The sequence below is a fragment of the Eublepharis macularius genome, chromosome 14, assembly GCF_028583425.1.
Source record: "Eublepharis macularius isolate TG4126 chromosome 14, MPM_Emac_v1.0, whole genome shotgun sequence".
Lineage (NCBI taxonomy): Eukaryota > Metazoa > Chordata > Lepidosauria > Squamata > Eublepharidae > Eublepharis > Eublepharis macularius.
The window spans coordinates 54,595,467-54,620,396 of record NC_072803.1 but is presented as its reverse complement, the minus strand read 5'-3'; the positions used below and the strand labels follow the sequence as shown (position 1 = coordinate 54,620,396).

Genomic DNA, 24,930 nt, shown 5'->3' with positions numbered 1-24,930 from the left:
AAAAAATGAATTTTCGAAAAAGAAATTCTACTTCCCTTGACAATATGAGGACACATGACATGGGATGTTTATGGACTCTGCTCTACACAGATTGACAGGTTACCCTTGGCAATTGACAAGGGGCAGGAGAACACAGTGGGTGGCAGGGGGGAGATTCTTAACTTTGGGTTTTGCCCAAATACAAGCGCTTATGTGATGATGCCACTTATGACCATAAAGATGTTGAAATAGGTGACTCAGCATGCCTTGGACATTGGAGGGCGCTGCATGTCTCTCTTGTACGTTTGTGTAACTCTAGCAAACTGCTACTCTCTTGTCTAAGGTGGGAACACCTCCTGACTCCTCCTTCTTGTCTCTATGCCTCTTGGGAGAATCTCTCTCTTGTCACACGGTCTTCCAAGGCAAGAGATGTAATTCTCCATGCTCTACCATGGAGCTTTGTCCACAGACCCTCACCGCCCAACCTTGCTGCTTACTTTTCAGATCATTGTTTAGAATTAGGGAATGTAACTATATAATTAGGCTCTTTCCCTTCTCCAAGATATTGCTGTGGAAGGAATCTACTTCAATAAAACTGTAAGTTGTATCTTTCTATGATTTGTGTGAAAACTAATTACTGCACATTTTAGGAGTTTAAAAGCTTCTGCCTAAATAACTCTGCTGTGTTACCAAAATAAGGGTACTGTATAATAATTAAAAACCAAGCTAACTAAAATCCCAATAAAGGGAAGTGATGTCTTCACGTTGCTAGAGACATCACAGCATCGGCCAGAAAAGCCTGCTGCAAGCTGGTCAGCCTTCCATCTCTTCCCTTTGCCTGCCAGCTGAGCAGTGGCAGGGGCTGTGGGCCTTGGGGGCCAGGGGTGGGGAATTCCCCACCCCCTGTTCCTTGTCTTGAAAAGCAGTGCCCAGTCAGCCTGGCTGACCTGGTGGCTTGTTACTTCTCCGGCTCCACCAGCAAACTGACAGACTTCTGGCTTGGAGAAAAGGTCAGCAGTAACTGAACTGCCAAATCCAGGGGAAAGAAACCAAGCCAGACCCTGCAGCGTGTGAAAGCCTGTAACTGGTTAGGAAGGAGGGCTAGAGAAGGCTGCATGTTTTTAAGGTCACTGATTTATTCCACTTCTGCATTCACAGACAATCCCTCCCCCCACCTCTTTTAATTAAAACTATAGCCAGGGGAGGGGGGAGGAGCCAGAGACAGAGCAGGGAGCAAACACAGCCTGACAGTTTCAATTTTCACTTACAGCTCACTTTTGCAGGATTGATATCCTTCTCCTTTCTGCTGAAGAGACCTCCTTTGCAGCCATAAATCAGGCCAATGCGGAGCTGGCAAAGCTCACGGCATTAACCTTTCTGCCAGCAGGAGCTTTGCTTTGAGAACATTTGCAAGAGGCTGAAGCCCCAGCAGAAGTTCAGGAACCCACATGCGCAGACACATCCCTGGGTTTCAGGAAAGAGGAGGAGAAGGGCATGCTTTTTAAGTAGGACAAAGATCATATTACCCCGTGCCGCCTTTCGCTGCGTCCAACCCGTCTAGATCCGTGTGATCTAATCTGCTTAGTAATAGCTTTTTGGCGATTGAGGAAGAATCAAGTCTTTCAGCTGAAAAGCCTTTTCAAGGGAGATGGTGGAGACACCCAGCATGCAAAGCAGGCTCCCCGCCTCTGAGGCACCGGCCTTGTGCCTGGCTCAAAAACCGTGATGTCACAGAAGAAAAGCCAGCTTTCCCTGCAGAATCTCTGCCACTAGCCACATCTAACATGATTTTCACTGCAGCTTCTCTATCCATGATGACCACGTCCAACGTGATTATGTTCTTCTCTTAATTTAAGGCTAGGCTGATCTAGATGAGCGAGCCTTATTGTAGCTGTGGTCTACATTTATTGAATCATTTATGCTCTACCTTGCTCCCCAGTGGGGACCAAAAGCAGCTTATATCCTGCTTCTGTTTATCCTTACAACAAGGATATGCAGTAGATCCAAGTTGGGTAGCCATGTTAGTCTGTCTGTAGCAGCAGAAAAGAGCAAGAGTCCAGTAGCGCCTAAAAGACGAACAAAAATTTGTGGTACGGTATGAGCTTTTGTGAGTCACAACTCACTTCTTCAGATACCCATGAGGTAGGTTAGGCAAAGAATATGTAACTGGCCCAAGGTCATCTTCCATGGCAGAGTGAGGATTTGAACCCAGGTCTCCCAGACCACTACACCACTCTAACCACTACACCACACTGCATTACTATATGCGGCTATCCCAGATGAGGTCTTAGCTAGCAAAATATTACAGCCTCCCTTCTGCTTTCACATTATGTGCACCAGTGCCAACGGGGTGTGCATGGCTTTAAAAAGGGGAGTCGTAGAAGTTCAACAACATTTATTAGCTATGATAGCTAAATGTCTAGGTTCAGAGCAGTGGACCTCTGAATACAAGTCTGAAGTGGACAGCAAACAATGGGCAAATTCTGTTGCCTTCCTACCCTGCTTGGGAGTTCCCTGCAAACCCCTGCCTGGTCCCAGATGGATGCTGGATTAGATGGATATTTTTTTATTAGATCCTGCTCTGATGTTCTTATATCCTCGGGCCAGATCAATGGTTTCCTGTTTCTTCTGTCCTCAGTTCATGGTGCCGATGACCAAAAAAAGCATGACATGATTGAGACCGATTAATCTGCCCTCAAACCTATCAGACCGGGGGGTCTCTGAAGATGGATCATGAAAGGATGGCATAGAGTGGCATTTTTTTAAATTCAGAAATAGCCAACTTTCTTCTAGTTGGTGAGCCAGTAACAACAATTTAAGGTACAATTCATGACCGTTACGAGGACGGAGTATATCTTCCTATCATTTTTTTTATCATGCCCTTTCTCCAATGAGCTCCAGGAAGTATATATGCCCTCCAATTTATCCCTACAATGATCTTGTGAAGTAGGGTTATACTGAGGCGAATTGAGTGGTCCAAGAAAACCCAGTGAGTTTGTAGCCAAGTGGGGATTAGAACCTGGTTCTCAGACCACAGTGCCACACTAGCTCTTTATTTCAGATACTATTTCACAGGAATGCTGTTTTGACCAGCAAGAAGAAGAATTGCTCTATTTCACACTTTTGGTCTTCCAAAGGTCTCAGTGTTATGCATCAGTTTGGTTTTGCACTAAAAAAATAGACTGTTGTGACATCTGATCATTTATTGATTTTTTTAAAAAAATTATTCTGCTGATCAAATAGGTTTGGGAATTGCCTACAGAAAAATTAAAAAGAGAAAACCCATGCCCAATCATGTTATTTTAAAAGGCCCCACAAAACCCAGCAACAAAAGTAGCATACAAGCAACAATAAGCCCAAAAGTAAGAAAATCAGATCCATCAAAAGCATCAGAATAAAGCAGTGGAATAAAATCTGTATAAAATCAGATAAAAGCAATGAAAAGCAGAAGCATTAAAACAAAAGAAGAATTAGAATGGAAGAAGCCTTTGTATACTGTGGAGATTTCAAATCAGGAATGTATGAATGTAACACACTCCTTGTACCTGTTTTCTTTCCTCTTTCATTTTTTTCTTTTATGACTTTTACATTATTTTATTAGATATCATTTTTATACCATTTGTACACAATATACCATTTTAATGCAAAACAGAGTAAGCATTAACATATATTTTGCTACTAAATATTATTATTTTGCTTGGGAACAAGATGAACACTTCTTTACCAAAGCACCAAGAAACCATAAAAGAAACCCCAGTTCTCAAACCGAACCAAGAGAATTCACAAAATTCAGTTCCATCCCTAAAGATCACTTTATCTTTATCCCCCCCCCATCACAGATTCTTGCTGAAGAAGTAACAATATCAAATGACGAACATGAAATGAGTCCCCAATTATGTTAGTTACAATTTTTGGTATTATTATCATCTTCATTATAAAACTTTGGGAAACATCTAGGGAAACATGAGACCTGCTTGGCCTGATATGCAACAGTAGGAGGTTATGGATACTGGATATGCTATCAGAGAGCGAACATGGAACTACCTGGGGAGTTATGATTTAATTAAAGATAATCAGCACGGGTTCACAAAAGGAAGTCGGGTCTGGCAGATTTGAACAAAGTGTTTAAGGGAGCCACCGAGAAAGAAAGTCTGGATGAAGACAAGCACCATTGTTCACGTCAGCATTAAGGGAGCCATGAATGGGCCACCATGCAAACTCGATTATACATAATCTCCTCTATCACTAAGTGCAGCATGCGGCATAAAAGCGAGAGCACATGGTGCTCATCAAGGTGACAGAAAGGCAATAACGGGACCGGAATTAAAAAGCATGAGATCTATTTTCTGCTCCCATAGATTCCTTTCCCTTTTGTTCCATCCATCCCTCCCCTTGCAATTATTTCTCATTTACATAATTTCCCCCTTCCATTACTACATTCCTTTTAAATTAGACACGCTAATACAAGGATGGGTTGGTTTCAGTCGTACTCTGTCTACTGTTATTTTTACTAGAATCCCTGTGGTTCGCTGCTGAATTGGAAATATGGAACTCGTTCTGTGTTAACTGATTCTGAGTCTGCATCCTTGTTTAGGTTCATGACCGCCATATTGTATCAGAGCAAGAGCCATCTCGTTCGGCTTGCTTCTGTTTCCATCCTGCTAGCCCCTGATGTGTCTGTTCATAGCCTAGCATGCCAACTCCCTGGACCCTCAGCCTTGGAAGGATGGCAGTTTGGAACATCCTATACCTTCTTTTCCTCTACTCACCATGTTCCCCCAGAAAACTGGGAAGGGACTACAGAATATCACTTCTTTTGTCCATTCCTTCCCTGTTTGATGATTTGATAACGAGCTGCAAATGCTCCTTGACCTTCTTTCAGGATAGTTTCCCTGGCTGCCAGAAGGCTTTGTAGTTGTCTTGGCATTTCCTGTGATGTTGGGCATCTCGGAGCCAAGCTACAAGTGACGCCTTACACAGGTTGGATGCTTGTCAGCTTCCCTCAAGTTTTGATGGGAAATGTAGGCGTCCTGGTTTTACAGCTTGGCTCTCCATTACACCTGCAAGACCAGGATGCCGACATTTCCCATCAAAACTTGAGGGAAGCTGACAAGTGTCCAACTTGTGTCAGGCGTCACTTGTAGCTTGGCTCTCGGTTACTCTACCTCCTTATTATAACCTACTCTACCCTAAAGGTGAAATTGGTTCCCCATTGGTCCTTGCTGTGCTTGTCTTTCTAAATCTCACTCTCCTCCCAGGGGTGTAGTTTCCCATGCTGTTTTTTTTTGGGGGGGGGGAGGAACCTAGATGCCAGCATTCTTTGTAAGAATTTAAGTAATCAGCAAGCACTTGGTGGCCCAACAGAAAGTGGCTAGTGGTTTCCTAGTAGGCGATGATATACCTTCTTGTAAATTATCCTGAGTCACTGTTCTTGCTACCTTTTATTCCCAAGTCTTGATAAAAATCTGACACTAATCTGATCACTACGTGATCGAGTGGAGTGCAAGTGGAGTGCAAGTGAACAGGGAAGAATACACATGAGTCTGTTCATTTGCCATTCAAGTGTAATTCATCACTTCTAGCTTGGCCCTAAGAAATAAGAATGTTCTTGGTAGGTCTTGTTACAGAATGGCCTTGCTGACCCATGAGTGCCATTTCACTTTGGGTCCATGGAGAGGCCAAAACTCAGTAGATCAGTGTGACCAGTAATCACACTGGTCTCTGCTCAGTGGTATATCATTCTCCTGAGCCTACCCAGCTCCCAGAGGAGAGGGATTCTTTGGATCTCTCTGGGTGTCTATGCTGCCACCAGCAGTTCATATAGAGTATCTTCCACTACGAGGGTCAGCACTCCTAACACTTTCTGTCTCCATTTACATGACACACGGCATTGAGAGACCACTTCTGGTTTTACCCTGAAGTTATGTCCTGACACTCTAGGAATTCTCTATGGTTTGGGGAATTCCTAGTCACATTGTGTGATGTCTCTTCGTACCCCCTCCCCATATTTGTTCCAATTGGAGTGAAAAGCAATGGTGGGCACCAGAAGTTTGTGTTGGGCAGTCTGGGTAGCCTAAGATGGATGGGCCAGTGGTTTGACTTGGTGTGAGGCAGTTTCTTCCTAATCAGGAAGGACTCATCACTCAATGTTAGAAGCACCTGCTTCCTGAATGAAAAAAGAATCTTTTGTTCAGTCCCTGTCATCTGCAATTAAAGGATCTGAAATAGCAGGCACTGGGAAAAGTCACTTTTGTGCCTGAAAGCTATTTTCAGTCTGTGTAAGCTATCCTGGGCTAGACAGACCAATGTAATACAATTTCTCATGTTTCTATGTAAGAAAAGCCTTAAGTCACTTGTAATCTCAAAATGAGACAACTCTGAAACTGGCAGGATTGCAGCCTTACAATCTGGGGGCCAGTTGCTCTTTTGCTCCAAACTCTGCATTACACATAGCTTGAATGAGCCTTCAGCGGGAACAAAGAGAACCCCCTGTACCTCTGCTATGCAAGGAAGATATGCGGAAATTGAACACCATTTATGTTCATTTTCTTCCAAGACTGTTTACGCCTTGTGCCAAAGAGGCAAGGAGCCTTCGGGCATTGGAGGTTGAACAAGAGAAATAATTCCTGCCATTAAAAAAGTTACAGTGTGTCATTGGAAGGCTAGCACCTCTCAAGATAGCAAAAGGTACAGAACTGGTGGCAAGAGTCTTGTGGAGTTCGTGTTTTTCTCTGAAAAGGTGAGACATGCTATAGATGTGTTTTTGCTTTGCTTTTCACACTGGAGTGCACAAAAGGATGGGGTAGAAATGGAGAATGCCACACATCTGGCAAACAGCATGACATGACCTCTCGGTGATTGGAGCTTTTCATAAAAGAAAGCAGGAAAAAAATCGGTTTTCTTTTCGAAGTGTGGAGACTGGGAAGAGAATTATTTGAGGTCTAAGGAGAGCACAAAGGCAATAGGAAGGTCTCCACAATAGAAAGGGAAATAAAAGAAGATACGTGGATACATGAAGCCACCTTACAGCAAATCAGACCATTGGTACATCAAGGTCAGCTTTGTCTACTCACTGGCAGTGGCTTTCCTAAGTCTCTGGCAGAGGTCTTTCACATCACTGTCTGGCTGATCCTTTCAGCAAGAGATGCCAAAGGTTGAACATGGGGCCTTTTGCATGCAAAGCAGATTCTTTACCACTGAGCCACAGCCCCTCAGAAGAGCTCTGAGGTGACTTCAAGGATTTCAGTAGCAGCACGAGAGGTTGATGTGAATGACTCTCTGATTATTTAGAAATTTTACAGATATGCTTTGGGTTGTTATGGGGTAGGGAATTGGTTAAAAGCGGTGGGACTCTAATCTGGAGAACTGGGTTTGAGTCTCCACTCCTCGCTTGAAGCCTGCTCAGTGACCTTGGGTCAGTCACAGCTCTTTCAGAGCTCTCTCAGCCCCACCCACCTCACAGGGTGATTGTCGTGAGGATAACAACAATGCTTTGTAAAATGCTCTGAGTGGGTGTTAAGTTGTCCTGAAGGGCGGTATATAAATCAAATGTTGTTATTCCAAAAAGGTGACTGTTATATGCACAAAATTTGAAGAGTCCAAGACTTCCTACAATGGAGGAATGGTTGATAAAGGTATTGGAACTTGCAATGATGGCAAAATTTACTTCATGGATCAGAGAGAAGACAACATCTTCATTTATGGTCGAATGGAAACCCCTTATAGATTTTTTACATGAAATAGGTAATAACGGTTTGATGATTTGTAGATTTATGGATTAAAGACTTTGGACTTTAGAAAAAAAGAGAGCTTTTATCTTTAATGTGTGTGTGTGTGTGTGTGTGTGTGTGTGTGTGTGTGTGTGTGTGTGATGTGATGCCAAGTTGCCTCCAACCTGTGGTGACCCTATGAATGAAAGACCTCCAAAATGTCCTATCTACGGCTGCTTCCGCACACGTTGGATAATCCACTTTCAATACGCTTTAGTGAACATTTATAACTGATTTTCCATGTGTGGAACAAAAAATCCACTTCTAAAGGATAACTAAAGTGCATTGAAAGTGCATTATTCAACGTGTGTGGAAACGGCCATTAACAGACTTGTTCAGATCCTGCAAACTGGAGGATATGGCTTCTTTTATTGAGTCAAACCATCTCGTTTTAGGTCTTCCTCTTTTCCTACTGCCTTCCACTTTTCCTAGCATTATTGACTTTAACACAGAGTAAGAGGAAATTTGAAAATGATACTTATATTTTTGCAGAGAAAATCAGAAGCCTTCTTGTAGTTTATTTAGTTTTTTTTTCTTTTCATGTTTTCTTTCTTTTTTTTGTTATGTTTGTACATTTTGTTATTTTTGTCTGTTAGTGAGTTTTTTGCTGGGTGAATCTTTGTGTAACTGTACCTTTATGTTTTGTCTTTTTTATTAAATAAATAAAACTTTTTAAAAAGAAAAGATCTTTTCCAAAAAAAATCGCTTATTCTCCTTTTTCTCTTTTAAGAACAGGGTTTCTCTTTTATTTCTCTTTTATTTCTCTTTGAAGAAAAATCAGAATGTTCTTTTGTAACTTCAACCCCTGCATTTGTTTTATGTTATATACCCCAGGGTGGTGCTCTAGCAGGATGATAGAAAGATGTGGGAAGACATAGTTTGCCTCTGAACATCTCCAGAATGAAATCTGAAATTTTAGCACAACCTCTCTTCCTGCCCCTCCTCTCTTCCTTTGATCAAAAAGGAATTGGTTAGAAACTAACTCCAAATTCCTAGCAAGAGAAAAGAAAATGATTGTCGAATGTCAGAGAAAAACAGTTCAAAGAGGAATTAAGAGAATTTCTCTGCTCAACCCTACTTTGGAGCACAGAAACTTTAAATGCAACGTTTTCCTGCTTCGAAACCTCATGCCGTTTGCAAGTTGCAATGATATAGGAGCCTTTGGACTGATCAGGAAAAAAGCCACGAGAAAATATCAGGGTACTATTTGCATCCTCTTCTGCCCCAGGCACTTTCCCATTGGGAAGCGAGAGACTGACCCAGTTTTTCCAGCTGAGGTAGGCTCTCTTCCAAGTTGAAGGCCTATGCCCAGTGACGTTGAACTCTGATGACATCCTTGCTTGCAAGGAGATCTGCTTTGGTTCAGAAAGATAAATTTGGTCAGTCCTGATTCTGTAAACTTAAATTGTCTTGTAAGAGATTTTTGAGATCTTCAGAGCTGATGATCTAGACTTGATCTAACAAGATTTAACATGATCATGATCTAATAAGATCAGGAAATTGCCTTCCTTGTGGAAAATCAGCAAATTTGTAATCTTTTGGATTCATGGATGTCCTTGCCCATAGTTTTGAGCCTGCTGAAGCTTTCTTGGTACGTGTCTGTCAAATATCAGTTGACTGAATGAGGGAAACTGTGGTGTTAAATGGAATGTGGCAGGGCTGGTAGATGGATGGTCCTACCTTTTGAATAAGGTCTTAAACTCACTCACATGGGGACTGACTCCAGGTGTATCCTGAAGACCAGGCATGAAAGCAGAAGGCAGCACATTTTTAAACAGAAGTAGATTTTAATAAAGAGGTTCCTTCTCTGCACAGTTACATCTAGAACGACCATTTTGTTCTTCCAGTCCACAATTAATTCTCTGGTGGATTAGCATGTGTTAAATCCAGGACAGGCTAAAGTGCTGGCCTGGATCAGGGAATGGCCTTGTTACAAACACCAGAGGTATAACTTACTACACTCCAAAAAGAATTCGGTAAACCTTGCGTTAAGCTGGGCCTTATTATAAGCATATTGAAATCTGCTCCCCTCCCTCAACCACCTCTTCTCCAAACTGAACATTCTCAAGTCCCTCAGGGCCAAGCTACAAGTGACGAATGACACTTGAACGGCAAGTGGATTGAGTGGAGCGCAAGTGAACAGGGAGAAATACACTTGCCGTTCAAGTGTCATTTGTCACTTGTAGCTTCGCCCTCAGTCTTTCCTTGTAGGGCTTGGTCTCCAGGCCCCTGATCATCCTAGTTGCTCTCCCCTGCACCTGTTCCAATTTGTCCACATCCTTCTTTTGAAATAAGGCCCTCAGAACTGCAGACAATACTTAGATAGTGGGACGATGATATCTTGTGATTTGGATGTTATGCTTTTGTTGATACAAGCAGTTTTCTGCTTGGGATCCTAGAGAGCATCTGCTAGGGCTGTCAGACCAGCACTTGCCAATAGTGGGAGCTTTCAGGGGGCAGAAACCTTGAAAAACCAGCACTTCATGCAACACAACATCATTTCCAGCAAAAGCCCAGAAGTGAGATAATTGCCACCCCACAACACTCAAAGAATCCCCCAGATCTCTATAGTAAAGCCCATAGAGATTTTGGGAATTCCTAGAGCATCACAGGGTGGCTGTGATGTCATGTCCAAGTTTTTGCTGAAAGTGATTTTGTGATGCTTGAAATGCTGGTTCTCACCCTGCCCCCCACACATACATTTTTATCCTGCTGCCAGGAGGAAAGCAGTAGGAGGCTGTACCTGAAAGTGGAAGAATGCCTGCCGCCACTATGCCTAGCTCCTGCCAATCAGAGTAGACAACACTGAGCTAGGTGGGCCAATCAAACTGTTTTAAGGAACTGTGGTTTAAAGGGAGAACACCTGCTTTGCATGCCGAAAATTCCTGATTTGGTTCTGTGTATTATCAGTTTAAGATCTTTCTCCGCCTAATACCCTGGGGAACTGCTGCCTGCCACTCTGAGTAGATAATTCTGGGCTAGTTGGACCAATATTTTGACTTGGTATATGGCTGCTTTTTATTGACATGTTGTGAGAGGGAGGGGGACAGAAACACCAGGATCTTTTCTGTCCTCTCCAATAAAATTAAATTACAAACGTCAAGCTCTGTCCAGCAGTCTGAAGGCACTCAGAGGTGGTTGCTATCTTCCTTGCATGGAGAAAGGGTTGATTTTCTCCTAATCTCCACCACTCCCATCCTGCCACCAAGCTTCCTGTGACCAATTCCCAGTGCCAATCAAACACCCCATGGGAAGAGGCCCTGACTATTGCTGGCAGGCAAGATGTACCCCCGAGTGCAAACCACATAAATATTGCAAAGAGACGTTAGGCCTCTTGAAACATCTGTCAAAAGTGATTGCTTTGGGAGCAGTGAATTGACCTCTTCCTGCTGCTCTCAGTCTTTTTGCCTTCTTCGAGTTTTTTATTTCTCAAGCCCGGCTGCAGAAACAGGAGCGGAAAAAATCAAAACAAAAAACAAAAACACACCGCTGTTTTAAAAAGCCCTTCCAAAACAGAACTTGAGTTCAGATTTAGATCCCTAGCAATTCATTTAGTTGAAATATTTCTGTCCTGACTTTCCAAAACAAACGAAATACGTTCGATGTAGCCATACTCTCCGTTATTGGGCAGAGGGAAATAAGGATACACATGCACAGTAGAGTCAAAATGCATCCAACCCTCTCCAAGATTGGCAAGGGGGGAGTGATTCATAATAAACGATAAATCTAGCAACTCACACTTAACATCTCAGTCCCTCTTCTCCACCTGCAAATATAAGAACAAAAGAGAGAGTGTTTTGCCAACAATGAGAACTAGAAAACCGGGAATGTATCTGGTAAACAGAGACAGTTGGACCATATGGCAGCATACAAAAGGGAAAGAGAAAACATCCAAACAACAGATTTAAAATTCAGTGTATCAAATACAGCATATCAAACAAAAAGCAGGAAACCAGAGTAACAGAAGAATCCAGGGAAAGGGCCAGCAAATGATAGCTTGTATCTTACACTGCCAAACTAGAGTGACGGTGCTGAATGTACCTTTCTGGGGGTGCCACCTTCGAAAAGGCCCTGACTGCAGTTATCACCTGCTAGCTTCTGGAGCAAGGGACATTTAGAGAAAGGCTTCAGTTGGCGTCTGACTTAATGGGGAGGTTTATATGGGAAGAGGCAGCCCTTCAGCTACCCTGGTCCCAAGTCATTTAGCTGTTTCCACATTACAAGGGATAGATTCTTAGAAGTAAATAAAGGATTTGAAAATTTGTATTTCAAAGCTTTATCTTTTAATCTCATTTCAGCAACATGTAGGGCTTTAAAACTGTAGCTTTTTGTCCATAAAACTAGAGGAAACCTTATGTTCCATTCCTTCCCTCTCTTGCTCGAATTAGCATAAGTGCTACATTTGCACTGAGCGCCATGCACCTCTCAGCTATTTGGCTTGCATGGAATATGTGTAACCAATACTGTCATCCTTTAAGAGCTTTGCAGAATAAAATTGTTCTAACCTGGCATTTAAAAGATTGTAAGTTTGACACCAGACAGGAAAATGTGTCTGAGCAGGGTCTTCCACTGAACAGACTGCACAGCTGGCTGCCACCCATATCTAATTTCTGAAAGTGTGGACACTCAGGTCTGGTTCACACATGCTGGAGAAGGAGGTAGAACTGAGGAAGCAGAGCACTGTAATAGGATGAAAGGTAAATAACAACAATAACAACTGACTTATATACTGACCTTCAGGACAACTTAATGTCCAGTCAAGGTGTAGTTTACAAAGTATGTTATTATTATCCCTACAACAATCACCCTGTGAGGTGGGTGGGGCTGAGAAAGCTCTGAGAGAGCTGTGACTAGCCCAAGGTCACCCAGCTGGCTTCAAGTGGAGGAGTGGGGAATCAAACCCGGCTCTCCAGCTTAGACTCCTGCTGCCCTTAACCACTACACCAAACTTGAGCCTGCGTTTGACTGAGTCTGACACTTCTTCAGTCAAGGTCAATATGCTCATCTCTGACTGGAAGCAGCTCTCTGGAGTCTCAGGTGGTGTTCTTTCATATCGGCTACTACCTGATCCTTTTAACTGGAGATGCCAGGGATCAAAGCTGGGACCAATAAACAAATGCCCTACCACTAAGCTATGGCTCCTCCCAGCGGATGGGGCATTCCAGCTTTGAATGTTCCTTTGCCTATCAAACTCCCAGCAAATAAAAAGCTCAAACAGCAAGGAGAAAGGGTCTGCATCCTCTCTTTACTTGCTAAGCTGGCTTTCTGCTTGCAGGAAATCTATAACACAAAGAGGCATCTCAAAATGAGAAGCTTCACTCGCGGTGTGAAGTGGCGCCAAACAATAACCATAACAATAACCACCATAACATTCTGCTATTTCTGTCACTCCTCACTCTTCTGCATGTGTGAACCTCAGAAAAGGGACTCTGAAGATGCTCTCGGAGAGGTTTAAAGCTTTGCTTAGTGTTCAGCTCCGAGCAGGCCCAATGCACCCCAGTGTTACAGGAATAAAAGAGAAGGGAGAAAGGTTGAGAAGTATCGTCGGTCTCTTAACCAGGAAGAAATGTCATGTTTGCACTAGATCAATGGGGCTTTCAGACTCAGAGTGGGGTTACACATTACAGAAATTACCAACAAATAAACCCATCAGACACAGACACACGTACACACAATTCCTAGTCCAATAGGCCAGGTTTTGGGATCCACACAGGGAACTATCTGTTGGTCTGACAAGGCCAGAGGTGAAAATTCCAGTCAAGGACAGACAATGGAGTCACGCGCCAGTAGCAGCCAACAACATCAGAAGAGCCAAAGGAGAGAGAAGTTCAAGTATCCAAAAAACAGCACTGGGCTAGCCAGACCTAATTCTTCTCTAAAGTGTTGCTCAGGCAGAAGAGTGAACTTTGGGTCTGGAGGAATAATGATTGATCTTTGGGGAGTTCAGCTGAGTTCTTAGGTATTGTATCCTTCAGTGGCTCACTTGAGGAACACAGCTGAGACCCATTCATTTATTACTGTGTACTGTGCTTCCCACTTTTCATCCATTGTGGAATTTGAGGTGGCATATGTTGGAAACTCAGATCTCTCATCCAAGACCTGACCAGATCCAGATCTCCTTTGCTTCAGTTAAGTTGCTTTATTGTGTGCTTTCCAACCATGCCTTGAGATCCTTCTGTTTCTGGTTTCCACCCTATAAACTTCTGAAGATGGGACACCAAGAGGAGGAAATGCCTGGTGGCACAGCAGGTCAGGCATTGGAGCTTGGACACTGAGAGCCCATCTGTGAGTCAAACATGACAACTAATGGCAACTTATGAACCTCCCTCTTTCAGTCTGATCATGTGGTCAATGCCTCCTCACCATCCATTCATTCAGGGATAACAAAACTGCCACCACGCAATCTCAAACTTTCACCGTGGTGACCCCACATTGTGGAATGGCCTTCTAAAATATTAGAAGGCTTCACAAGATTGCATGATTTAGGTTGGATTTTGGAGAGAGGGGCAGTGGTTCAGTGGCAAAGAAGAACCCAGGTTCAAGTTCTGGCATCCCCAAGGGTCAAGTGGTAGGCGATACGAACAATCCTGAGACCCTAGAAAACTGCTTCCAGTCAGACTAGATGATGATGATGATGATGATGATGATGATGATAATTGCTTCCAGTCAGAATAGATGATGATAATAGTAATCATCATCATAATAATAACTGCTTCCACTCAGGATAATAATAATAACTGCTTCCATTCAGAATAGATAATATTAATAATAATAGTAGTAGTAGGTGATATAAACGATCCTGGGACCCTAGAAAACTGCTTCCTGTCAGAATAGATAATATTAACAACAACAACAACAACTGCTTCCAGTCAGAATAGATAACAACAACAACAATCAATTTATATACCGCTCTTCAGGGCAACTTAACACCCACTCACAGCGATTTACAAAGTACGTTATTATTATTCCTACAACAATCACCCTGTGAGGTGGGTGGGGCTGAGAGAGTTCCAGAGAGCTGTGACAGACACAAGGTCACCCAGCTGGCTTCAAGCAGAGGAGTGGGGAATCAAACCCTGTTCTCCAGATTAGAGTCCCGTCACTCTTAACCATTACACCAAACTGGCTCTCACTGCACAAGTACGGACCTTGATAGACCAATGGTTGGTCTCAGGTTCCAGTATTCATGAGAGAATGTAGCTAGCAAAATTTACAACTATCTCTTTTCTGGCTTTCTCTCAAATTTTATTGGAACATGAGTTTTGTAATGGATTGTTTTTAGGTTTTGTGAGCTACACTGAGTCCTTTTTTTTTGGAAAAATGTGGGCTAAAATGATCTAAATAATAAATAAGCAAGTCAATATGTAATTGTTGGTGTAGTAACTGAAGAGGAAACTCAGACATCTTCTAATGTACATCGATAGGTGAATTGTAAATCATCCTTCCTCGACACACATATATCCCTCTATAGGACAGAGGTACCAATTCCCTTGTTGGGCAATATACCAGATTTGCAAAAAAGGAAAAAAAAAGATGCATGAATCACACAGGCACGTGCTTTTAACATCTGAAACCACAGAGAGCAGCTCTGCGGTGAACTATTTGATTATATATTCCGAGTTTCTCCCCCACTGCCGCCACCCTCTCCTGTTAAAGGGAGAATAAATTAAGAGTTTATCTGTAATTTTCTCGGCAGGACAACTACATTGAAGTGCCAGGCAGAGTCCCCTATTGTATAAATCAATGCTTTTTATCTCAAGCTCAGGCCTTCTGGTAATGAACTAAACAAGAGACGCTGCTTCCCACATGGCACAATTGGCAGATAGGTGAGGCTAGCAGCTTCCCTCATACGGACGGGCAGAAAAGTGAGGGGAGGGGATGAAAATACTGACTGTCAATTTGATCCAGAGTACACAGCTGTAGTGTTTCCTGCAGCCGGGGACCACTTCCGTGGTTATCTTTCCAAGTCCAGCAGCCTCATGGCTTTTGGCCTCATTTCCAGTCCACATGGACTATGGAAACCATTACCATATTTATAAAGGTACCTGGATGTAAAGAACACGCATGAGAGGGTATGAAAGACCTATCTGTTTTACCAGATGTTCACCTCCTTTTTCTTCAGGGATGAGGAAGGAGGGGGAAAGATGGACAGATGTTGGATCCCAGATTATTGCTGAGGAAAAACTCCCCTTCCCCCTCACAAAAGGTAAGTATGGAACTGGGCGCAGCAAACTGAGCAAATATCAAGTAATTCTTGTTTGTGAATTGTGAGTGCTATTCTGAAATCTGGAAACTCCTCTGTGATCTAGAAATGGCTTCCAAATGGCCCACTTAGGCCTCCAACTACACTTCCCACTGTCTTTAAGAGATGTTTAGCATTATTAAGGGTTTGTCAGTCACAGCTGACACATATAAAACATAAATTAAATATGACTCTTCTGCCCTGTATCCTCTTCCCCTTTCTCTTTCTTTACTGACTCTCTGACTGTTGTTCCCTCAATCTGTATCTTCCTTCTGTGCAGGGCTTTTTTTCTGGGAAAAGAGGTGGTGGAACTGAGGGCCAAGCTACAAGTGACGAATGACACTTGAATGACAAGTGAACAGACTCACGTATATTCCTCCCTGTTCACTTGCGCTCCACTTGCACTCCACTTGATCGATCAAGTGGAGCGCAAGTGAAGCGCAAGTGAACAGGGAGGAATACACATGAGTCTGTTCACTTGCCGTTCAAGTGTCATTCATCACTTGTAGCTTGGCCCTCAGTGGGTAGCCAGCACAGGGGGCAACTCTTGATGGGAGGTGGTGCCCCTGGTACCACATGTGTGCGCGCAAAGTGCATACATGCTTCCAAGGCCAATGACATCACTTTGGGTCAGCTGGAACAAGGGGGGGGGAGTTTTTAAAAGTTTAAATTGCCCTTGGTGAAAATGATCACATGGCCGGTGGCCCCACCCCCTGATCTCCCAGGCAAGCCCAATGTCATTAGATCTTGGAAGCTAAGCAGGGTCAGTCTTGGTTAGTAATTGAATTGCTCTCCAGCGGCGCAGAGGGCAATCTCGACTCCCCTCTGTCTGGAGATCAGGGGGCAGGGCCACCAGCCATGTGACCATTTTCAAGAGGTTCCGGAACTCCGTTCCACCGCGTTCCCACTGAAAAAAAGCCCTGCTTCTGTGTCTCTAAACGATTCTTCATCATATCTACTTTCCTAAGGGTCAAACTAGACCTGCAGGTTTTTGAAGAGTTGGGTTCAGGTTCTCCAGACCCAACTCAGGTTCCGTGCAGCTGCACAGCAGCTCTGGAGAATGGCTATTTAAAAATAAAGCAGAACCAAAACGGCCTCAGATTGCCAACTTCAGGGAAGGAAGAGCTCCTGCCACCTCCCTCAAGCCATTTCCCTGAACCAAAATCACACAGGAAGAGTTTCCCCTCCCAGTTTTTACTGTGCCATGTGCATACTGGCATTCTGAAGCCGTTTGGGTTCTCCTTCATTTTTAAGCAGCCATTCTCCAGATCTGCTGTGGGGCTGCGGGGTACCCAAGTTGGGTCTGGGAAATCCAGATTTAGCTCTTTAAAAACCTGCATGTTTAGTATGCTGAACTAACTCTCTGACTTAGTTCCATTCCAAACCCTCCCCTGCCATCACTAATTTCACTTGGCTGGATAGTAGGGGTGCCATTCCCCGGGGTGGGGGATACCCTGCTCCCCCCTCCCCACCACCCCTACTTACTTGGCCAGCAGGGGTCATGCTTCCCGGGGCACCCCCGGGTGGTGTGGGTGTGCCCCTGGGTGGCATAGCATGCTCCCATGCCCACTGTGGCTCAATTTGCACTGAATCAAGCCCCACAGGGCCCGATTCAGGCCAAATCATGCCCCACAGCGGGCCAATTTATTCCCCTGGTGAGTGTGGGAGCACTCCCAGGCTGCTGCTTGATCCATGCGATGATGTCACTCCCAGAAGTGACATCATTGCACAAACTGGGAGCACGCATGTGGAACAGGGATGCAGAAACGCAGCAAAGGTGAGTACTGAGCCCCTGCACTCCTGCGGGGGAGTCAGGGGACCTGCAACCCTACTGGACAGTGGCAAAATTGGAGGCAGCAGCATGGAAGATATTAGACAATCCTTCTCTCATTGACTCCTGAAATGCGAGGACGTCAGTGACCCTTTTGTCAGAGATGTGGAAAATTTAGTTTCCTCAAAAGCACCTCTGTCCACATCTCCCCATATTTCAGCAATGTCACTGCCTCTGAATCCAAAATAATTTCAAATTAGGAGAATTCCAGAAGCATCCCTAATTCTCTGGAGGCTTTCCCAGAGTTTAGTAGAGATTCCAGTGCCCTCTGGACTCTTACTCAGCATTCGTGTCCTGAAGACCCAAGAGAAAATCAGATGCCTGTCGAAACAACACACCAATTTGTTGCACATATGGTTGCTTAAACTTTGGGTCCAGATGAATGCAACTGAGATGGCAGACGAGCAGGAGTCGTCTATGCCCTGTTGGACAAAAAAGATGAACCACAAAGCTTTGGTCTCAAATGCCAGCTGCCTAAAGCAGCTGTTAGGGTTGGCAACCAGGGCATGTAAGTTGGTAAAAAAATGGATGCTTGCAAGCATGTTAAAAAATCCATTGATGCTCACTGGGCATCAATGCTCTCTTTATTTGTGTTACCGTTGCTGGTTCCATTCTCATCACTCAAAGCAAAAGATAATAGGGACCTTACAATGATGCTAACAGGTGGGCTGGTATTCTTTGTAACAGGTTACTGTCTCCTGGGCCATCCCCAAGGAAGGATAAGTTATTTGTCTGCTTTGATACTTAAATCCTTCTTGCAGGTGTATCACACACCTCCACAGCAGGCTATCAGATTGCTTGTGAGCTCTTTATGGGAGAATGACTGTAATCATTTACTGTTAGAAAGAAAACTGTAATAATATTCCCTGCTTGCAGAAAGTCAGGGAGAAAGGCTCTAGCCTAGCCTTCTCCTGAGATGTTTGTTTTCTTATGTTGAAGTTATTGCTTTACATAGTGAAGACAGATTTCCCGTGTTCACTTTTCAAATTGGCATGTCAAATAAAAATGTCTCAGACAACCAGGGTTTCCAACAGCCCCTCAGCTAGCACTTGGAGATTTGAGGGGTGATGCCTGGGAAGGGCAGGGTTTGAAGAGGATGTGTTGTTACTTCTAGGTGATGCTCCAGGATACCTCACTCAGTTCCTATGGTCTTTACCATAGAGACGAGGGGAAATTCCTAGAGTGTCACTATGCAGAGGTCATTTTTTTCTCTTGCTTGTCAGTTCCACGGGGGTAGGAAATTGAAACAAGGGATAGGTAAATCTCTGCTCTGGGTAGGTAAGTGTGACACCTACAAACAACCAGGAAATAGTTTGCTTTTTTACAAGTCGAATTCTGAAGTTTGGAAAACCTATCACACTACCAATAATAATCTCACTGACAGCATGGCAGGGGTTCATGAGTAGCAAGAGCTCTGGGATGTGTAGTTTCCAGGGTGCCTGACATGCACACTAAAGATGTCAAGCAGCACCTAGGAAAAAACTACATGCCCCAGGTTCCCTGGTGCCTTGGATGCTGCTTCAGTAGCATTCAAAGCTCTAGGGAATAGGAGAGAGAAATTCAGAATATTTCAGCTATATCATACTGATTTTCGTGCTGTCAAGATATGCCAACCATATCTAAGTGGGTTTTGTACTAATGCTTTCAACTCACTAAGGCAGACCTGTAATGAGAATCAGTATGGTATAGTGGTTAGAGTGTCAGAATAGGGTCTGAGAGACACAGGTTCAAATCCCCATTTGGCCCTGGAAGCTTACTGGGTGACATTGGGCCAGTAGGCCAGCCAGGGCCCTGGTAGAGACATGCAATCCTCTGTCCAAGCTCTCATTACTCCCTCTGCTCCAAAAAGCAGCAGGGGAAAATTAAAAGATGGTGCCGTGCCAAGCATGATGTCACTTTCTAGTTTTACCATAGAGTTTCTGGCAATTCCTAGACCTTCCTGTCATCAGTTTCAAGTTTTCCCCAGAAATGATGCTGTTACGCTCATATCATTTCCTTCCAACCCTTCTAGTGGTTGCTGAGCTTGGCCCGGCAACCCTATGAGCCAGTCACATTTTCTCAGCCCAACCTACCTCCTAGGGTTGGTATGAGGATGATTTGAGGGGAGGAAATTATATGCACCACCCCAAGTTCCTTAGAGAAAGAGTAGGATAAAAATGTACTAAATAAATAAAAATGAACTTAATAAATGAGGTGCATCCAACAAACAGGCTCCTCCGCTAAGCCCCCCCCCCCAAAGAGTGCGGACTTAATCTGCTGAGGTCAGCTCATCATACTGAGCACAATACTGTATTCCGGGGAGAAATCCTTAGGGGTGGGGAATTTGGCAGCATCTCTATAGCCATCCCTCACATATCCATGATGAATAGGCAGCACTTCCAGGTCAGAGGGCATCACTGCCAGGCAGGCTGCTGCCTTAGCCCTGTCTTTTTACAAATTAAGCACTACAGCTATTGCTTCTCATATGTCAGTAGAGAAGAAATACTGACCCAGAGTCCCAGACTGTATGATCTACAAGATTGTGCTTCTCCTAATGGCAATTTACAGCCCCCTATGAGTGATAAATCAGGATCTGAAAGCTTCTCTCTGCTCTCTTATCAGGAAGATACACTTACTCTAGAAGCGTGTCAGGCACTCAGTGAGCGCAAAGAGCCAACTGGCAGACGGGGAGCCCAATCATTCACTCCAAACAACTTACGAGAGGGAGTTACGTTCAAAGAGAGAGAGGGCTGAAAGCACCAGTGATGCTAAACGGTTTCTTGGCAGGCTCCAGATACCTCCATTGGGCTGACTGGCAGGCTGGAATTCATCAGGTGAAGCATTTTCTATAGTGAGAGGGAGAGCCACTCCGGTTAAATTTTTGCCTGCCATGGGAATTTAAAAATAGAGACACAGTGGTACCTTCCGTGTTCTCATCTCTGCTATTTTGACATGAGAATCTTCAGTTTAGGACACAACTCTAATTCGTGATTCTTTATTTTCATGCTATTGTCTGTCTTCTTGCTGCAATTCCCCCCACCCCCAATAAATGTATGCTTTACATTTTCCAACAGTATTTGTGCATCAATAAATCAGCATTTTACAAACGGTCATTATAGAAATGGGATATATTGCATATATAACTACTGGAGTGTATCCAACCATCCATGCACAGAAGTTTTCCCAAGTTCCTCTCTGTTCCTGGAATTCCTTCCAGTTCCCAGAAAGATCATTCCTTAGGTCACAAAGTCCATGTGAAAGAACAGCCATGTGGGTTAGTGGGCTGGAGTCCAGAGTAATAAGATGAAATTGTCCCCTTTCCTCAGTGGAGGAAAGAGGAGCAATTTCATTCTATCATCCTTCCTCTCTCCAGGTCCCTCAATTTGTACAGCATTTCTTCCATTTGGGTCCCATGACAATTGGAATGATCCTTCCAGGGGTTTGAGGAGGCTGCAAGAACAGATGAATGCAGGAAAAGTCCATATTTTGTGCATGGAGTGTTGAGATACATGCCACTGTGTTTTGCCCACCTACTCTTGGAATGAAGACGGTGTTAGACACTCATGCTTGAAGTCAACAGGGTTTTGTTGGTTACAGATTACCTTAAGGTTGCCAAGCCTGGCAACAGCAGGACACTTATGTGTGGGGACATGGGGGAATGATGTCATGGGCATGACATCATGACATCACTTGCTGGGAAAAACATAGAGTTTCCAACACTTCCTAGAACTACCCACCATCACTTTAGGGTTTCCCCAAGGAGTGACATTGTCATATCTGTGATGCTGCCACTGCCCCTCCCATGCACCGTGGAAAGTGCATTCCCAAAAAAGGCACCAAAAAAATGGACGCCAAATGGCCTGCAACCATTTTGCAAGCGGAGACATCAGGATTCATGAGGAAAAGCTGCCAGCATTTGGTGAGTGGGCTGTCCCTTTAAGGGTGAGTGGAAACGGCCTGATAGGAGGTGAGGAAGGGGTCTCTCATTGTGAGGACCAGATTGGAAGGGAGGCATGGAATGCCATTTTGTGGGTAACTACGACGTCTGGGGTGGGAAGATGCACTCATGCCACGTGCATTGGTCCCAGTACCCCTTCCCACCAACAGAGAGAATTAGTAACGTAAGGTCTCTCTCCCCTTGGGATCTGATTGGTGATGTTCAGGAAAACAAGCAGCCATTCTGCAAGGCGAGCCCTGCCAGCTGCTGAAAGATACAAATTGAAACGATACACTCAAATATTTTCGTGGGAAGGCCTTGTTACAATTTAGTTTCCCGGATTTAGTTCAGCATTCAAGAAGTTACTTTAAAGAGCCAAACCAGCAAGTTTTGTGCATATTTTTGGCTCATTTTTTTCTGTTATGCACATCCATGCTGCCTAGTTAGGGTTACCAGGTCCCCCTACCTCCTGGGCAGAAGGTGGGAGGCCTGGCACTTACCTTGTCTTCTCTGGCCATGCGTGGGAAGTGCGCTTGTGGGCTCCTGGCCTGCATGATGATGTCTCTTCTAGGAAGTGACATCATCGCACCAGCCACAGGTCACCCAAGGGAGTGCTCCCGCACTCTGCAGGGGTCTGAATCAGGCCGATTCAGGCCCAATCCAGGCTGAATTGGGCTCAATCTGGGCTGAATCAGACCCAGCTTAGGCCAACTTGGCCAGGATCAGGCTGCTGTGGAGTGCAGGAGCACTGCTGCACTCTGCAGTGGCCCAATCCAGGCCTATTTGGCCTAAAATTGTGCCTGATTCAGCCCAATTTGGGCCTCAGAGTGCACGGTGTGGCCCAGAAGGCGTGTTCCCTCCTGCTGACTAGGTAAGGGGGGCAGGGGTGGAGGGTGGGAGTGGGGGATCCCCTGCCCCCGGCGAGGGACTGGCCACCCTACGCCTAGTACTACTTCCCATTTACAGCATAACCTATCTTAACAACCAAGCCTAATTACATAATTGCTCCCCTGTTAAGAAATGTGGAGCAAATAAAGAAACATACTTTAGCTTTGTAAATCTGAAAATCCCTGCTTGGCCTCAAAGTTTTCTGCTGATCCAGTGTGTCTCAATAAGAGAAGTAAGCAATAAGATCCAAAAAGCAGGAACCATTAATGAGGTAATGCAGATGATGTAAGCCTGCCTCCTAATTAGTCATGGGATGACGCTCCTGACTTGAGATAGGCATGAACCAGGGAAAAAATGAACCATGCAGTTCGTGTTCGTTGCATTTCACAAACCGCAAACTTTCACGAACCTGCCCCAGTTCACGAACCAGTTCGTTTGGTTCATGAAAATGTCACATCCAGGTCAGCAAATCATCACTTTTGGATCAGAAGAAGATCACTTCCGGGCCAGCAGAAGGTCTGCAGGAAGTCCATGCCCTGTTGCCTGGGAAACTGGTTGATCAGCGCCAGGCTATATGCAGTGACGAACCAAAAAACAAACCAAATGAACCAGCCTAAAGTTCATGGTGGTTCATCAGAAACGGGGTCTGATGAACTGCCAGTTCACGAACCGGCCTGGTTCGTCACGGATCTTGGTTCATATTTTGGTTCGTGCCCATCTCTATTCCCAACCAACATTTTAACACCGAAACAGGAATCAGTTTTCATGTCAATTTTGCTCTGGCAAAAAGGAAGCCATCATTCTGTCCTGAGCACCAGGACAGAGGAGTTGTTGTGTCTTCTGCCTGCACCAGGGAGTTCTATTGTTTTCTACCAGTGGGTGAAGAATTGTTTGTTCATTTGGTATTCCCTCAATGATTCCTCCTTCCTGTCTTCTGCTTTAATTAATCGTTCTATGCTCATTTATACACACACACTTCCGTTTTGGTTTTAAGTTGTTTTATGATGTGCTTTTATACTGCTCTGGTTTTAGTTATTTTAACCACCTTCGTGGCCCTGCTTCCACTAAAACCTTGTAAATAAATAAATGGAAATTCCAGTTCTTGAGTACAAGAGTAGTAATAATTTTGAAGTTTGGTAACTTCCCAAGCTTCTGAAGCTGCCAACATTACCCTCCGGAGTGATGCATGAAATTGCAAATTGAAGGCTCGGGCTGCCTAAATGCACCTTGTTTCCATGCAGGAGAGGGCATTTAACCCTTCAACTTCCATTTGGTCTCACTATTTGAACTGGCTTTGTTAGCATTTTATAGGAGAAAATACATGTCTTTTAAAACATTAATGCATGTTCCCTGCCCTGCATGGGTCATGGCAGATTAAGGTTGCATAAGCCGGCAATTTGTATTTTACAGACAGTAAAAGATGTGTGAGCTTCCTCTCATCTTGTTTCTGGGAACTAGGCTCAGAAGAAACTGCAACATGCAAATCTTCAGCAAAACAGCTCAGCTTACTTAGCCCCCTTTTGAATCATTTATCTTTAGCAGCAACCTTTTAGAATATCAGCTAGATTCGGGTCCAGTAGCACCTAGAAGACCAACTAGATTTGTAGGGTATGGGGTTTCAAGAATTAGAACTCCCTTTGTCTGATGAAAAGAGCTCTGACTCTCAAAAGCTCATACCCTGGAAATCTACTTGGCCTTTAAGGTGCTACTGGACCCGAATCTTGCTCTTCTACTACAGACCAACACAGCTACCCACCTGAAACCACCTTTAGAATATGAAAACAAAGTACAGGGCAGAATGGGTTTGGATTATAAAACGAGGGAAAATATGTTACAGACACCGAACATTTCATTCACAGTTCTTGTGGGTTTCAAACGTGGCAAAACTTTCAGAAAGTTTTCAGAATGAATTCTTGTATCCCCCCCTGCCCGCCAAGTGCTACTACTGGAACTACTTAGTATCTATAGCAAAAGGGTGGATTGGGAGTATTTTGAAAATTGTGTTGCTCCAAAGCTCTTTTAAAGATGGGAAGCTGAAGCTGAAGGAGTAGTTTTTGCTGGAAGAAGGGACTGGCGATGTCTCTTGTGCAGGCATTTAGGACTGCCAGTGGAGAAGAAGGAAGGCAACAACCATAGAGTCACTTAGATAGATAAGCTGCTATCAGTCTCCTTCCTGCCAGGGGAACTTCCTTCCTTCCTTTCTCTCCCCCTCCTCTCTCTCTTCTTCTCTGCATGCACCAGGAGAGGCAGCATGGTGTCTCCTCCTGAGAGAGAGAGATGGCCTACTTCCAATCTAAATAGAAAA

General features: G+C 44.2%; 1 long non-coding RNA gene across 1 annotated transcript in view; it reads left to right on the top strand.

Annotated features, from left to right (window-relative positions):
* Window positions 1-431: 431 nt before the first annotated feature.
* Window positions 432-24,930, top strand: part of LOC129341984 (uncharacterized) — a 37,922-nt gene continuing 13,423 nt past the window's right edge. Inside the window, exons 1-2 of the long non-coding RNA XR_008598190.1 lie at window positions 432-576; window positions 15,871-15,954. This is a non-coding gene — a long non-coding RNA (uncharacterized LOC129341984). The remainder of the gene's footprint in view (window positions 577-15,870; window positions 15,955-24,930) is intronic.